We start from the raw sequence: 16,477 nt of genomic DNA, 5'->3' as shown, positions 1-16,477 counted from the left end.
GCTTCAGGCACACCAGAATAAATGCATGAAATAGTGAAAGAGTCCAAATATTCAAAGTTACAGCACAAACCTCAATGGTTCAAGGATTCAAGTTATTTTTCAGAAAACAGTTATTTTTACGATTTGAAAAATGCTGAAAACAGAAGTAGGGGTCCAGCAATTCATCTTCCAAACATAATGCAGGAAATGCCTTCATCTCTAGTTTGTCATCAGTCGTATGCTTAACGTTAAACCAGTGCTTTCATTTACATATTTAAATTCACTCTTATTAATAAATATAGCATCTGTTATCATATATCATGTATTTCACAGACTATTTTGCTGAATTTGAGGCTAACTTGTACACAAACATCTGCTTAAAGGAAAAATCAAACATTGTAGTAGTGGAAATAACTCTTTATTTTATTCTCTGTGTAGATAATGCTATAAAGCACAGGTGTGCATGTGACATGATTACAGACTGTAGTGGCAGACACAGCAGCACCAGACAGTAAAAAGAGAAAAGTAGAATACTATGGAGGTACACAGGTTTACAAGAGGCATTACACTGTACATGCAATACAGGGAAAGCTCCAAGACTCCAGCACAGAAAACAGCACTGACTGAGCCATTGACCAGCACTTTGTCACCAAATAATCCTATTCATTTTCTCTTTCATGTCTTTTCATTCTTGTTATTTGGCATCTGATCTGAAATCCTTCCCCTTACATTGCAGTCTTCAGTCTTCCTTGCTGCTGGGTGCCAGCCCCCATATTTGGCAAGAAAGGGGGGAGCTGTGACACTCACACCCTTCCCACCCTGCCATGTCCTCCCCTCCTCCTACCTTCAGTGAGAACTCCTGACACAACACCTTCATACTTAACACCAGCACTGCACCAGATCCGGAGTGCATCATCCAGGCAGCTGTACAATACATGCAGGAGGGGCAGGATACTCACTACTAACCAGGATCTAATGCAAACTGCAAGCCCTGACACAGAACACATGCAGCAATCTCCTCTCATTCATCTCCAGTAACAACTGTCCAAAAGGGGGAGGAACTGTAAAGTTCTCCTAAACATGTTGCTTGCTTCCAATGGCTGAAGTTCACCTGAAGTGGGCTCTAACACTTCCAATATGCCTCTGAGCCCCCGTGCCAGCAGCTAGTGTATCCACCCTAGGCATTCTGCACAAAGGTAGGTGTTAAATGATGGGGAACTTGTTACCTAGCATGGGCTGTAGCGTGATGCTGGAATGATTAATCACAGCCGCTGGCTGATCATGCTGTACTCAGGATGACATTGAACCTCCCTCTGTATTGTGCTGTTTAGTGATTTCTTGCTTGGGTAATTTGACAGTTTTTCTCTGTAGTTTTTAATCGATCTTCTGACCGCATTTTATGGCAGGTGAAGTTAAAGAGCTGGAGGAAAGCCAATAGCAGGCTGTATGAAACGTTCTGGCTACTGATACTTTGTTAAGGATCATGGTTAACCCTTTCCTTGGATGGAAGCTAGTGTGATCTGCTCAGGCCTTTTAGTTTCTGAATTGTTATATTGTTTTCTATACTAAAGTGCAACACTGTCTTTGTTTATTGCTCAAAAGGGTATGTTTTTTTTTTTTTTTTTTTTAAATACACTATTATTTTATTGGTATTAACTCATTGAATGATCGCTGGTTTTTATTGTCACTTATATTTCCTTTTTGCAGACCTTATATCAGTGGTGATATAATTACTTGGGGAGTACTGTAGATGTACTCGTATAGAAGTAAATCAACTATTGTATACAAGTCCTGACAATTTGCTCGTTCTTTCACATGCATTTGGATGGTTAAGTAATTGCTATTATGTATTAAGATAATTTGGTTACAAGGGGTTCTGTTCCATTATACCAGTGGTTTGCAACCTCGGTCCTCAAGGACCCCCACAGTGCACGTTTTCCAGGTCACCCGGCAGGTGCACTCATTATTCACTGATATATTTTAAAAGATCACAGGTGGAGCTAATTATGTCACCTGTGAGGAGACCTGGAAAACGTGCACTGTCCTTAGGACGGAGGTTGAAAGCCACAGCATTACACACTATGGCTAAAATGTGTTGTTGCTATTAAACTCTATGGTAGTGTCTAGTCTTGTTGCTATACAGTTATGAGGAATAGTTTATCATCTGTGCAATTTATCCAAATGCTTTACAGAAAGAAAAAATATCTTTAAGCAAAACATATTTTGTCCTTGCACAGCAGCACTTCTCATTGATAAGTATAGTATATAAATCATATTGCTCTTATGAATGTATTTTCAAAGTAATTTACTTGAATTTTGTATAATGCTATGTGATTTTCAAGTGTAACTTACATAGTATTTGAGCTACTGTAGATGAAGGAAAGTCATTTGCATATAGGTATAAAGAAATATCTTACGATTTACCTGGACACTGTACACATCATGGATCCTTTACAATAAAGTGCACCTGTGTTTAGTCTATAGAAGTGGTCCTCAAACTATATTGCTCTGGGACCTCATCAGCAACTACTCAGACTAGGGGTCTATCTTCGATGATTCACGAGTGTGAATCAACACGGCACCGGGTGCACTTTACGGCGGATTGAATTCACCTAAAAGCGCTCTCACCTCCATAGGGTTGCGAGCAATTTTAAATTAATTTGACGCCATGAATGGTGTGAAATCAGGTGCCATTACCAGTGTTTAACTGCGTTGGAATGGCACCTCGCACCCTTTGCAGGTAATAGGATCGACCCCATAGATTTAAATTAAGTACTTGGGGGCAGATGTATTAAGCTTGGCGAAGAGATAAAGTGGAAGGTGATAACACACCAGCCAATCAGCTGTGTTTGAAATATGACAGTTTGGGAGTTGATTGGCTGGTGCCTTATCTCCTTCCACTTTATCTCCAGTTTATCTCTTCACCAGGATTAATACATCTGCCCCTTGGTTACTTATAGGTTTATTGCACATTTGTATTAAGTCGTAATCCTTGTTGTTACTACAGTTACATTTGAACAGGTGCTCCAAAGAGACAACTTCCACCAGGTGAAAAACTGTCCTGTACCCAAACTGTGCACAAACAGTACCCAGGATTGACTCTACCCTGGTTCTACAATTAGGAAGCTTTAGGCAGCTGCCTGGGGGCTGTAAAATCTGGGGAGTGCCCCTCAGTCTGGCTATCACAGAATGAATAATGACCTGAGAGATGCATCCTTGCTGAAAGTAATGCAAATGGTTGGTGGTAAACTTCTAGGATCCCACCTCCAGATGTTCACTTGAAGTTCTGGAAAGTCGGTATTGGTGTGTGGGTGGTGGTAGCAGTAAGCTGAAGTTTTCCAAAAACATTGCACCGGACCTGACCGTACCTGTCCGTACCTGTGCTGAAGTAATGAATTGATGTTTGACAAAACGCCTCTTTCCAATGAATGAATTCAGCACAGGCTCCTTTAATATTAACTTTAGTGTTAAATGTATCTACAGAAAATGTAGGACTAAGTTGAAGGAGACATGCTGCATGAAATATTCATCTTTAAAATAACTTAACAGATCAGTTGCTCAATTACATTGTTTCAGACAAAATTTTTAGGCACAAATCTGTAAACCCCAGATTTCTCCCTGTCTAGTTTTCATTGGCTTCTGGCAAATGTAGAATGCACTGGGTTTCCAAATGTAAAACAAGTAAATACTATAGCTTTTATATGGCGCATATCTCTAAGTAGTCTTTTTGTTTGAAATCTTCCCTGATTGCAGTTTTCTAGTTTATGGACTTAGGGCCTTATTCTAGTTCACTCTTTCTGACAAAATCCTTCTTAGCTGGACAAAACCACGTGCACTGCAGGGGGCAGATGTAAAATGTGCAGAGAGAATTAGATTTGGGTGAGTTATTTTGTTTCTGTGCAGGGTGAATACTGGCTGCTTTATTTTTACACTGCAATATAAATCTCAATTTGAAGTAAAACCCCACCCAAATCTAATTCTCTCTGCACAAGTAACATCTGCCCCACCTGCAGTGCAAATGGTTTTGTCCATCTAAGAAGGATTTTGTCAAAAAGAGTGAACTAGAATAAGGCCCTTAGTCTTTCAGTAGCAGAATGATACTCTGGGGGAAATTTAATAGGATAAGAGATTCAGAAAGTGAGAGATTTGGTAAGAATCTTTTTTTTTTTTTTTTTTTTTTTAAGCAGCAATCATTTACACTTCAAAATCAAACTGGTTTTGCAGTGTAAATGATTGCCGCTTTAAAAACACTGGAAATTTCTTACCAAATCTCTCACTTTCTATTAAATTTCACCCCATGTCTCAGTTTATTTGAATAGGTTAGAAGATGTTTATGTGAATATTGTAAATTATAAGCCAGTTCCCAGCAGACGGACATTCTCCCTTCTCTTTGCCATGTCCCTCTCATGCATTCTCTTGTCTGCTTCCAGCATGTCTCTCTTAGCAGAAGTGTAAAGTACTGTATATTGTACACTGAACTGATTGGCTGAACACTGCACGTGTGGCTAAGAAGGGAAACCTCATGAATGGGATCTAGCAATAGAATGAAGGTAGAGTGTCTGAGTGACTCAGAGATCAAGCAATGGCAGCAAATGGAGCATAGAAATATCAAAATGTGTTATCCAGGCAAGTGGGTGACAAAGGACCATGACAACTTGAGGGCTTGTTTGTACATATGTCAATGTACAGCAAATTTTCTCAGCACAGTATTTGAACTGCCAGAATTTTCCATGTCCTTCCATGATCAATGGTATCAAGAATGAAGTTCTAGTTGGTCAAAAAGTGCTACACAGTACTTGATTACTAAGCAATCATTTGTCTTGGGACAACTGTAAACATAAGGGGCATTAATGAAACTGTTATACAGTAGTGTCACTAGTATGCACTAATCAAATTGAAAGTTCCACAGTCCCTTAAATATTGAGCAGAATGATAACAGGCTTATTGGGAAATAGACAAAGCGTTCACTGTTAAGTGTGTTGTGACAGGGAAGTTGTCAAAAACCTACAGGTCACAAGAGCAATACATCATGGTGGTATAAAAAAAGTTTGTTCTGGTCGTATAAATGAAGATCATTATTTTATCATATATTGCACCACTATTTTTGAGCACAGCTATTCTACAAACTTTTTGAAAAATGCCCCCACAGACGATATCTCTAAAGGCTTATACACACTGGGCAATTTTTGAGTTGAAAGCAGCACAGATTTGCCATTTGAGCTGCTTTCAGCTCAAAAGCCGGCCAGTGTGTACAGCCCATCGATGAGCACTGATGCGCGCTCCCGATTCTCTCCCCATCATCGCCATGCATACACACGGGGAAAAAATGGCCAATGTTTGCACCTTTACTTACCTAGATTTACAAGTTTGCACAGGTTTTAACCCCTTCCTGACAGAGCTAGTTTTTGCGTTCCTGACAGAGCCATTTTTTTCAAATCTGACATGTCTCACTTAAGTGGGGATAACTTTTTTTTGCTTTTACTTATCCCAGTGATTTTGAGATTGTTTTCTCGTGACACATTGTACTTCAAGTTAGTGGTAAATTTTCGTCGATACAGTCTGTGTTTTTTTGTGAAAAATACCAAAATGTCGGAAAAAAATGGAAAATTTTGCGATTTGCAAAATGTTAAATTTTCTGCTTGTGAGACAAATAATCTTACCACTCAAAATAGTGAATAACTAACATAGACCATATGTCTACTTTATGTTGACATCATTATTTCAACTTCCTTTTAATTTTTTGGGACACTAGGAGGCTTACAATATGAATAGCAAATTCTCAAATTTTCAAGAAAATTTCAAACACTGATTTTTTTAGGGACCAGTTCAGTTCTGATGTGACTTTGAGGGACTTGTATGTGAGACACCCCCATAAATGATGCCATTTCAAAAACTGCACCCCTCACAGTATTCAAAACAGCATTTTGGAAGTTTGTTAACCCTTTAGGTGTTTCACAGGAATTAAAACAAAGTGTAGGTGAAATTTCAAAATTTCTTTTTTTTTGCAGAGTTTCAATTTTAATACATTTTTCTAACGAATACAGTAGATTTTACTAGAGAAATGTGACTAAAAATTGATTCCCCCAATTCTTTTGTTTTCATAAATATCCTATATGTGGCCCTAGTGTGCACGGTGACCAAACCACAGGCTTCATAATAGAAGGAGCACCTACTTGATTTTGGAGCCTCCTTTTTATGAGATTATTTTTTAGGCACCATGTAGGTTTCTAGGCACCATAAGATGCTAAAAGTTAGGAACCCCCCCACAAGTGACCCCATTTTGCAAACTACACCCCTCAGGGAATTCATCTAGGGGTATAGTGTACATTTCAAACCCCCAGGGGTTTCACCAATTTTGATACAACTGGGCTGTGAAAATGAAAAAAATTATTTTTTCATTTTCACAGCTCAGTTGTATCAAAATTGGTTAAACCCCTGGGGGTTTGAAATGTACACTATACCCCCTGATGAATTCCCTGAAGGGTGTAGTTTGCAAAATGGGGTCACTTGTGGGGGGGTTCCACTGTATAGGTGCTTCAGGGGTCATTCAACCAGAATCTGTGCTGCAAAATCCAAAAATCACTCCTTCCCTTCTGAGTCCTGCCATGCACCCAACTGGTATTTTTTGGTCACATGTGAGGCATTGCCGTACTCGGGAGAAATTGGGGCACAGATTTTGGGGTGCTTTTTCTCCTTCATTCCTTGTGAAAATGAAAAATTTTGAGCCAGATCTGCATTTTTGTGTAAAAAATGTAATTTTTCATTTGCACAGCCCAGTTGTATAAAAATTGGTGAAACCCCTGGGGGTTTGAAATGTACACTATACCCCTAGATAAATTCCCTGAGGGGTGTAGTTTGCAAAATGGGGTGACTTGTGGGGGGGTTCCACTGTATTGGTGCTTCGGGGGTCTTGCTAATGCGACATAGCACCCACCATTCATTCCACCAGAATCTGTGCTGCAAAATCCAAATATCGCTCCTTCCCTGCTGAGTCCTGCCATGCACCCAAATGGTATTTTTTGGTCACATGTGAGGCATTGCCGTACTCGGGAGAAATTGGGGCACAGATTTTGGGGTGCTTGGTCTCCTTCATTCCTTGTGAAAATGAAAAATTTGGAGCCAGAACTGCATTTTTGTGTAAAAAAATGTAATTTTTCATTTTCACAGCCCAGTTGTACCACAATTGGTGAAACCCCTGGGGGTTTTAAATGTACGCTATACCCCTAGATGAATTCCCTGAGGGGTGTAGTTTGCAAAATGGGGTCACTTGTGGGGGGGTTCCACTGTATTGGTGCTTCGGGGGTCTTGCTAAAGCGACATAGCACCCACCAAAATTCCACCAGAATCTGAGCTGCAAAATCCAAATATCACTCCTTCCCTTCTGAGTCCTGCCATTTTTTGGTCACACATGAAGCATTGCCGTACTCGGGAGAAATTGGGGCACAGATTTTGGGGTGCTTTTTCTCCTTCGTACCTTATGAAAATGAAAAATTTGGAGCCAGAACTGCATTTTTGTGTAAAAAAATGTAATTTTTCATTTTCACTGCCCAGTTGTATCAAAGTTGGTGAAACCCCTGGGGGTTTGAAATGTACACTATACCCCCTGATGAATTCCCTGAAGGGTGTAGTTTGCAAAATGGGGTCCCTTGTGGGGGGGTTCCACTGTATGGGTGCTTCAGGGGTCATTCAACCAGAATCTGTGCTGCAAAATCCAAAAATCACTCCTTCCCTTCTGAGTCCTGCCATGCACCCAACTGGTATTTTTTGGTCACACGTGAGGCATTGCCGTACTCGGGAGAAATTGGGGCACAGATTTTGGGGTGCTTTGTCTCCTTCATTCCTTGTGAAAATGAAAAATTTTGAGCCAGATCTGCATTTTTGTGTAAAAAAATGTAATTTTTTACACAAAAATGCAGTTCTGGCTCAATTTTTTATTTTCACAAGGAATGAAGGAGACAAAGCACCCCAAAATCTGTGCCCCAATTTCTCCCGAGTACGGCAATGCCTCACGTGTGACCAAAAAATACCAGTTGGGTGCATGGCAGGACTCAGAAGGGAAGGAGTGATTTTTGGTGGCGGAATGAATGGTGGGTGCTATGTCGCATTAGCAAGACCCCCGAAGCACCAATACAGTGGAACCCCCCCACAAGTGACCCCATTTTAGTCACCAGCTTTGGGAGGGGGGCTGGCGCTGTGGCTGGCGGGGGGGTGGGAGGGGTGCTGGCGCTGCGGCAGCCGGGTGGGTGGGAGGGAGGGGGGCTGCCGGGTGGGAGGGGGGGGGGGGCTGGCGATCGGTGGGGTATATACACACACACACACACACACACACACACATATATATATATATATATATATATATATATATATATATATATATATATGTGTATATATGTGTATATATATATATATATATATATATATTTATATATATACATATATATACACACACATATATATATATATATATGTGTGTGTATATATATATATATATATATATATATATATATATATATATATATATATATACACACATATATTTTCAGTGCATATATTTTATGTTACAACTTTTTCAGCAGCTTGATGCTGCTGCTGCTGCTGCTGCGGGGGGGAGGGGGGAGGAGGGCAGCGCTGCGTGCGCTCCAGACGCTCCGGGGGAGCCGTTGGAGCCACTGCTGCTGCCGGGTGAGTGCCCGGCGGGTGCGAGGGGTGGGCTGCACATCGGTGGTGATCGGTGCTGTACCTGACAGCACCGATCACCACCGATCCCTGTGTTACCGAGCGGCTTAGCCGCCGGTAACACAGGAAACGCTGTGAATGGCTGTTCAGATTTGAACAGCCAATCACAGCGATCGCTGACCGGGGGGGGCACCCCTGCCCCCCCTGGGCGGCGAGGGGGGATGTCTGCTGTCAGGGACAGCAGACATCACCTAACTGTCACTGCGTCTCGAGACGCAGTGACAGTTAGAAGTCATGACGTACATTTATGCCATGTGTCGGGAAGTACCTCCCGGCCATGACGTAAATGTACGTCAAATGTCGGGAAGGGGTTAAAGTGCCTACATACTCTGAACAAGTGTTCAGATGCTTATATTATTTATTTCTGAAATTATTTCACTGATTTCTTCTTGTTTCCATAACTAATTGTAAGAACTTTCATTGCATTGGCCACAGAAATAAAACAAGGAATGGGAATTATATGACTTTGTGGCATTGTGTCTTTTGGAATTAAAGACAGAAGACATGCATACCTCCCAACATGATCCTCTCCAGGAGGGACAGAATGCTCTATGCCTGGTCTTCCCTTTTAATTTAGGATTGCCATCACCTGTGATGAAACACCTTTCTTATCAATGAACCAGTTTAAAATAGGTGCTGACAATCATACATTAAGAGGGAAGTCCAGAAACAGAGCATTGTGTCCCTCCTGAGGTATGGACATGTACACGTTTATTTGTTATGTAGCAGTCCTGTCTTCCAACCAAACTGTTAAAATGGAAAAATGGGGCATAAAATTCACTTGCCACACCATCATTTATAAGACCTTCCTCATTACTGAAATAATAAATCAAATAAATATATTACATTTTGTATAAACATTAGATACTACTACTTCTGATAATAATAATAATAATCAGATAACAAGCAGGGCATTGCTCCTAGCTCCAGCTGGAAAGCAAGATGTCACAGTAGGACCCCAGTTAATAAACACTATTCGTAGAAAGCTATAACATCCCCAGGTAACCTAATGTTTATGCCTGTTGCTTAGCAGAAATTAGTTTTCTTCTAAAATGATTCATGGACGTATGGTTCACTGCATAATGGGGGTAGTGGAACGGTACAGTGGTGTACGGTTAATATTGGGGTTTGCTTAAATATATAAATAAAGATAATCATGAAGAGTCACAAGTGCTCCTGGTCACATTGTTAAAAATTATCAAACCGAAAATGACATAAATTGATTAATCAATCATATAAAGTAGTGCCTTGTAAAAACATATATACTGTAAAATCGCCTACTTTTTCGTCTTTGCCAACAAATAGAAGTGTACTCTCAAAGTTTCTGCGTACTTCAATGTAATGTGCACTTAACAAGCCATCCTGTAGTGCTTATATATATATATATATATATATATATATATATATATATATATATATATATATATATATATATATATATATATATATATATAATTATTTTTTTTTAAATTCATTTCTTTAAATTATATTTTATCAAGCACTAACACGTGAACACTGCAGGCAGTGTTGAAATTGACACAAAACCACACTTGCCTTACAGGTCCATTGCTTCTCTTATGTTTTTTAAATGTTGGTATTAGAATGTGCATTAAGAATGCATATTGAACACAAGGAGTAAGTGCCATTTATATAACCCCTAGGTATTAAATCCTGGAGCAAACTCTAAACACATTTCCTTAGCTTTTTTAATTTTTGCCTTGTGGAACTGTAATATTAACAATGCAGAACATTTCACAATGCTAATGCACAGTAATACAGTAAGATTAGGTTAAAGAGAATAATTAAACTAATTAAGTTACACTTTTTCTGTATTATGAATGTGACTATTGTATGATTTGTTTAATATTAAGTCTCCACCTGTCCTAAACTATTTTAGTCTTACTCAGTGGCTCCCATACTGTGTATCTGGACAATCTGAGTTTTTTTGCAAGGATATTGCATGGGTGCCTCTGGTTTGTGGTCTACAACCAAATTAAATTATTTTTGGTCAAAGTAACAGGCAAAATCTATTGGCTACCAATCATAAAACTTTGGAACAATCAGAACTACAATGGTACAATTTGCTTTATTCAATATATAAAAAAAAAACAAAAAACTATAAACGTTTAACCTTGGGAAACCGTGAATAAAATACTGATACTCTACGGTGCTGTGATTCAGGAAGATGTGTGAACCACTGGTCTAACTGTAAACATAAATATTATTTCTACATAAAAAGTAGTCCTCTTGGAAATACAAGGTTGTTCCTTCCAAACTCTGTAAAATTCTCCAGATCCTTATTTTATTATTTTATTCATGTTTGAGATGTTGTAATTAATTTCTTCCTGTTTCCACACTAACATATGAGGAAGCAAACTTTGGTCTGCGAAAACGTGTCACTTATGGACACCACACAGTGAGATTATAGTATTATTGATTTAAAAAAAAGATTTTTATTGCATTTTTTTTCTTAATTTGTGATTGAAATGTATGTGTTATTTATTATAGTATCAATACTGTGCTTTTTTGTGTTTTCTATATTTATCTTCTGATACTGGTTATTTGCATTATTAACATTCAGGGACGTGCGGTGAGGTAAATGAATGAGGTGTCCCTGGCAAGTACCAGAATCAGATTTGCACAAAATTTATGAGCCATGGGGTATCTGTGGGCATTATACACAAGTGCAGCAGTATATACTGCTGGAGATTCGCTGAGTTTTAATAAGAGATGTGCAGAAAAGGTAGCCAGCTGAGGCACTGCCATATACTTTTTACTCCAGAGTTTTGACTATAAAAATTATTAGAATAATAAAAATAAGATTTTTTTTAATAGATTCTTTGTATTTTTGACATACTTTATAAACTCAAAACTCCGGCATATACGCTAGTATGACAGGAAAGGCTGTGCCTCACCTGCCTCACCCCACTGCATGCCACTGTAACATATGGGTAAATTATTGGAGCACTTTAATAAAATAGTAGTTACTGATACTGTCTGCCCAATATATTGGAGTATAAACTCTTTGAGGACAAGGATATTAAAACATTAATCGTTCAATAAAGAGCATTTTGACCTTTACTTGCATTAGTGAACATTAATTTTTGCTATAGCTCATGATAGTAAAATTATGTTTTAGAGTTGGATTGAGATTCACCATTTACCAGGGTTTTAGACAGTGCAGGGGGTAGTAATTTTGTTATTTGAATATTGACCCAAAAGTTATTTTGGGATTTCCTTTTTCTCTACCATATGGCTGCTGTCTTATTACCCGTATATACCCTGAAGTCATCAGACCTAACAACACAAGTGTTTTTCCTCTATAATAGTTATCTGTAGTCATGAAAAAAAGATCCAGGTACTCACCTAACCACTTAAAACTAGAAGATTCAATTTTTTTTTTTTTTGTACCACACACTGTAACTTAACTTATTTTATTTACTGATTCTTCCTGTTTCCAGAACTAGTTAAGTAGTTATGCCAGAAGTAGCAAAAAGCTAAGATATTAAGTGTTATAACACAATCCACCAGAACAAAAATGATATTTAATGATATATTAACTAATAAAAAAAAACCTGTATAGTCAAGTTGGGGAAAAAAGACAGTACACATACACATTGTAGTATCATACACGTCCAGTTAGCTAATTAATGTATTCTACAAACTACAATGAAAGCCGTTCTGATATTCGTTTTTATTTATGAATTAATATTTCAGTAATTAGCTTTAATCAGCTATAGTCAGCATTCTATTGTATAATGTTCCTACTATTTGAGCATGCAGTTGAATATATAATTATTGTAAACTGAAATAAAAAATCTTCCATCTGTAAAATGTGTTATACTCTAAGTGGAGAGAAGAGTTTGTAACATTCTAATTTTTTTTACTCCATTTTCTATTTCATTTGTATATTTTATGTCTTAGTTGATTTAAAACACATTTCTAGTACATTACAATGTGGCGTTAGAATGAAATTAATAAATATAAGAAAACATGTCCAAGACTACAGTGTCATGTTGAATTCCCCTTTTCCTGATTGTTAATAACAACTTTAGGGGAGAACAGAGTATAAACTATTGTCCTCTTTGTTTGTGGAGGATAAAGATTCAAGTACAAGCATGTATCTTTATCATTAATTAATTATGTTTATCACCTCAATATGGTCTGTATTTATCAGAACATTATTGTAACCATTCTGAAACAAAGTTCTAGGCTTTAATGTTCTATGGCCAGCCATCACAGGTGCCATAGAATTTTGACATTAGTCGACATGGACACCATATCTGTCTACCGCTGCACTTGCCATGCATCCGGCGCAGTGCCTCGCTGCACTCGGTACACTTTTATTGTCTCTCTCTCCACGCCCTAGTGGATGTAGAGTAAAAAATAACACCTGTTGGCACAAGTTGGCTCAAAAAAAATTGAAAGACTCATGTCAACCTTTTGACTGTTGACCTAATGCTTGTGTCGACCTTCCAACCTTAGCCATGTTGACATATAGTATAGGATAAGATGCACTTAACCTGTTTGGTGCTTCCACTAAAGGTACTTTTTCAATTTGATTGGAAAAACTGTATGCTTCATGTACATTCCAGTTAATGTCGTCTATATTTTTATATATATTGCCAAAAATTGGTTTAAAACAAAATGTTATGCAAATTTTTGATACAAAAATTTACTTTTATATGGCAGAAAAAAGGTACTTATGTAATATCTGGGCTCCCATTTTTCTTATGAGACCGCGTCCCCTCGCGGGGCTCGCTGCGCTCGCCACGCTTCGGGCACGGTGGCTCGCTGCGCTCGCCACACTATATAGAATCAACTCCATGCGTAGTTGGATAGTAGGGGTATGAAAAAATGGGGTGCATTTAACATGGGAGCCCAGATAATACATAAGTACCGAAAAAAGCTTTGACCAAATATTTTGGAAAATCTTTGCCCATGCATTGTCTAAATTTCATATTTCACTTTTTTTTCCCAAGACTATTGTACTGTGTTACTTGTTTACTTTTAGAAATGTAGTACTGGAAATTACTAAACACACACGCTGAGTTTCAGTTGTCTATCTTAATACACTTTAAGAAGTGAAAAACTGTGGGACATCCACCAGATGAAGCAGCAGCAAACTGTGTTTAAATGATTAAGAAGAAGTGTTTTTCTGTGTATCAAATAAAAGTTGCAGCAGTTCACATCATACTAAACAAACCATTATTGACTTGTGTACTCACTAATCCATTAGAACCTTTTTGCAGAAATAAATAAAGTTATTAAATTTCTTTGTTATATGTTTGAATGTAATACAGCATAAAATACTACAACTTTATTCTTGGTTTTAATTATACAAGTGTTTGTAACAATTCTGCCTGTACTATGAGAATATGCATGTCATACAGTATGTATAAACATAGTCACTCACAGTATAAGAAGGAATACTCCTTATGACAAGTGGCCTTCATATGGAAGAAATACTGTAGGTGTCAGTTTAACAAGTAACACCGAGAAAGCTTCACATAATATAGATGTTTGTCTTCAAAGAAATGGAAACCTTAAATAAATGAATGTTAGGTCATAATTGTCTACTCATTCAGAAAGTCCTTGAGACTTCTGCATTTTTAGAGTTCTTTTGGCCTCTCAATTCATAGTGCCACCCCCTAACCTGCACCTTTCATCTTGCCTCGAGCATGGGATGGATCCGGGGTGCATGAACCCACAGCTCTTTGCATGTGGTTCCTCTTTAGCGCCAAGTCCCATCGACCGCTATTAGTGCCACATTACGACTGGTCCAACCAGCTGCTACTCCAGTCAGATCTAACAGCTGACCAGTGGCTATTACTGTTTATTGCATGGGTCTTCAAACTGTGACCCTCCAGAAACTACAAATCCCAGCATGCCTTGCCACAGTTTTGCTATAAGGGAGTGTTATAACTGTGGCAAGGCATGCTGGGATTTGTAGTTTCACCACATCTGGAGCGCCACAGTTTGAAGACCCATGGTTTATTGTAACTTCTTCTTGCCCCTTGTTAAACAAGTTTCAGTTGTAAGACTACTACTTGGCTGTATTCGAGTCTACTATCTCCCTACGTTGTTGGGACGCAGTGGAATACAGAGGACTGTAGCCACACATATGCACTAGGTCAGGGGTGGCCAACCGGTCAGAGGTAAAGAGCCGAAAAATATCAGTTGTCAAGCCAAAGAGCCAACGTCATGCGCGCGCCGAAGGCGCGCGCGCCAAAAAGGGGCGTGATCAGGGGAGTGGTCAGGGGCGTGGTCATATGACACAAGGAGAGTGGCCACATGACAAAACTTTATGCCCCCAGTGCCAGATATGCCCACCACAGTGCCAAACATCATATGCCCCCCACAGTGCCAACCATCACATGCCCCCCACAGTGCCAAACATCACATGCCCCCCACAGTGCCAAACATCACATGCCCCTCAAAGTGCCAAACATCACATGCCCCTCAAAGTGCCAAACATCACATGCCCCGCAAAGTGCCAAACATCATATGCCCCCCACAGTGCCAAACATCACATGCCCCTCAAAGTGCCAAACATATGCCCCCCCACAGTGCCAAACATCATATGACCCCACAGTTAGGAAGCTGGGCCCTCCAGCACTGGTGTTGCCCACAGTGCAACACCTATGCTGGAGGGCCCAGCTTCCTAACTAAAGGGCCCACCTAGAGGGCCAGGAGGGCCCAACAAATAAATGAGCCACGGGCCAAGAGGGCCCGACTAATGCGCACACAGGCCAGAAGGGCCTGAATTTGCCCACGGGCCTAGTGCCCGACACCCGGTGGTCTAGGGTGGATGGAGGGTAGGAGGCCAAAGGCCCCTACCTGGTGTTGGGAGAGGCCGCTGGGGGGGGAGCTTCGTCAGCTCTTTTGCTTCCCACCCCCACTGGCCTCTCCGGGAGCCATCTTCTTTTTTCTTGCAGAAGGCGCCGGAGATCTTCTGTCTTGATCCCGGCGTCTTCTGGCCTCTTCAGCGGCGCCGGAACTCTTCTCCCCGCCGCCGTCTTCTGCGCCATCCTCCGGCGGCTTCTCGCGTCTTCAGGAACGCTCCTGCGCTCCGCCGGCGTGGAGAAGACTTTTCGCCCTCCCGCTGGCGTCTGATGTCAGACGCCGGGGGCAGGGCGGAAATGGCGCGGCGAGCGCTGATGGCTCGCCGCGGTCGTTTCCTATTGGCCGCCGATGCGGCGTTTTGAATTTGGCAGCCAAATTGGCGCCAAATTCAAAACCCCGCTTTGCAGACGGGAGGCTGGAGCCGCAGTTTACAGCTCGACGAGCCGCATGCGGCTCGCGAGCCGCGGGTTGGCCACCGCTGCACTAGGTGCTAATTCATCAGAGTCTATTTCTGCTAATATCTTGTTTATCCTGTTTTTTTTTAGGTTTTTGCAGATCAAGAAGTAACAATTTTTATGCAAATATCTTTTCATTGCGATGTCAATTGAACACATGTATGAACTACTGTTTTATTACCCCAGGGAGATTTTGTATTTTATTGCAACAATAAATGTGTTCTATTTAATTTTATTTATTTCTGGTTCATGTATAGTTGAGTGACCACTTGGTTTTGGAGATATGTATATATCCTGATGAAGAGATAAGAAATAAAATCTCGAAACGTTGATGACGACATAAAGGCTGTCGACTATTTCCTTGCTGTTGTGAGTGCCGCCCGATCTGTGAAAATTGTTTATGGATCCCTTTGCTGGGATACCTGGAAGGCACCCGGCTGATGAATTGGAGAAGGAGTGCT

The 16,477-nt window shown here is 40.0% G+C and overlaps 1 protein-coding gene across 1 annotated transcript in view; it reads left to right on the top strand.

The window, feature by feature from the left end:
- The first annotated feature begins 857 nt into the window (after window positions 1–857).
- TENM3 (teneurin transmembrane protein 3) overlaps window positions 858–16,477 on the top strand; it is a 2,716,013-nt gene continuing 2,700,393 nt past the window's right edge. The window contains exon 1 of the mRNA XM_083170719.1: window positions 858–1,175. The gene's annotated coding sequence lies outside the window, so the exon portion shown is untranslated. The remainder of the gene's footprint in view (window positions 1,176–16,477) is intronic.

Source organism: Crinia signifera, chromosome 1, assembly GCF_055691185.1.
Source record: "Crinia signifera chromosome 1, ASM5569118v1, whole genome shotgun sequence".
In the NCBI taxonomy this organism is placed as follows: Eukaryota; Metazoa; Chordata; class Amphibia; order Anura; family Myobatrachidae; genus Crinia; species Crinia signifera.
Note: the sequence above shows the minus strand (reverse complement) of the source record. Positions and strands in the feature narration are given on the sequence as shown.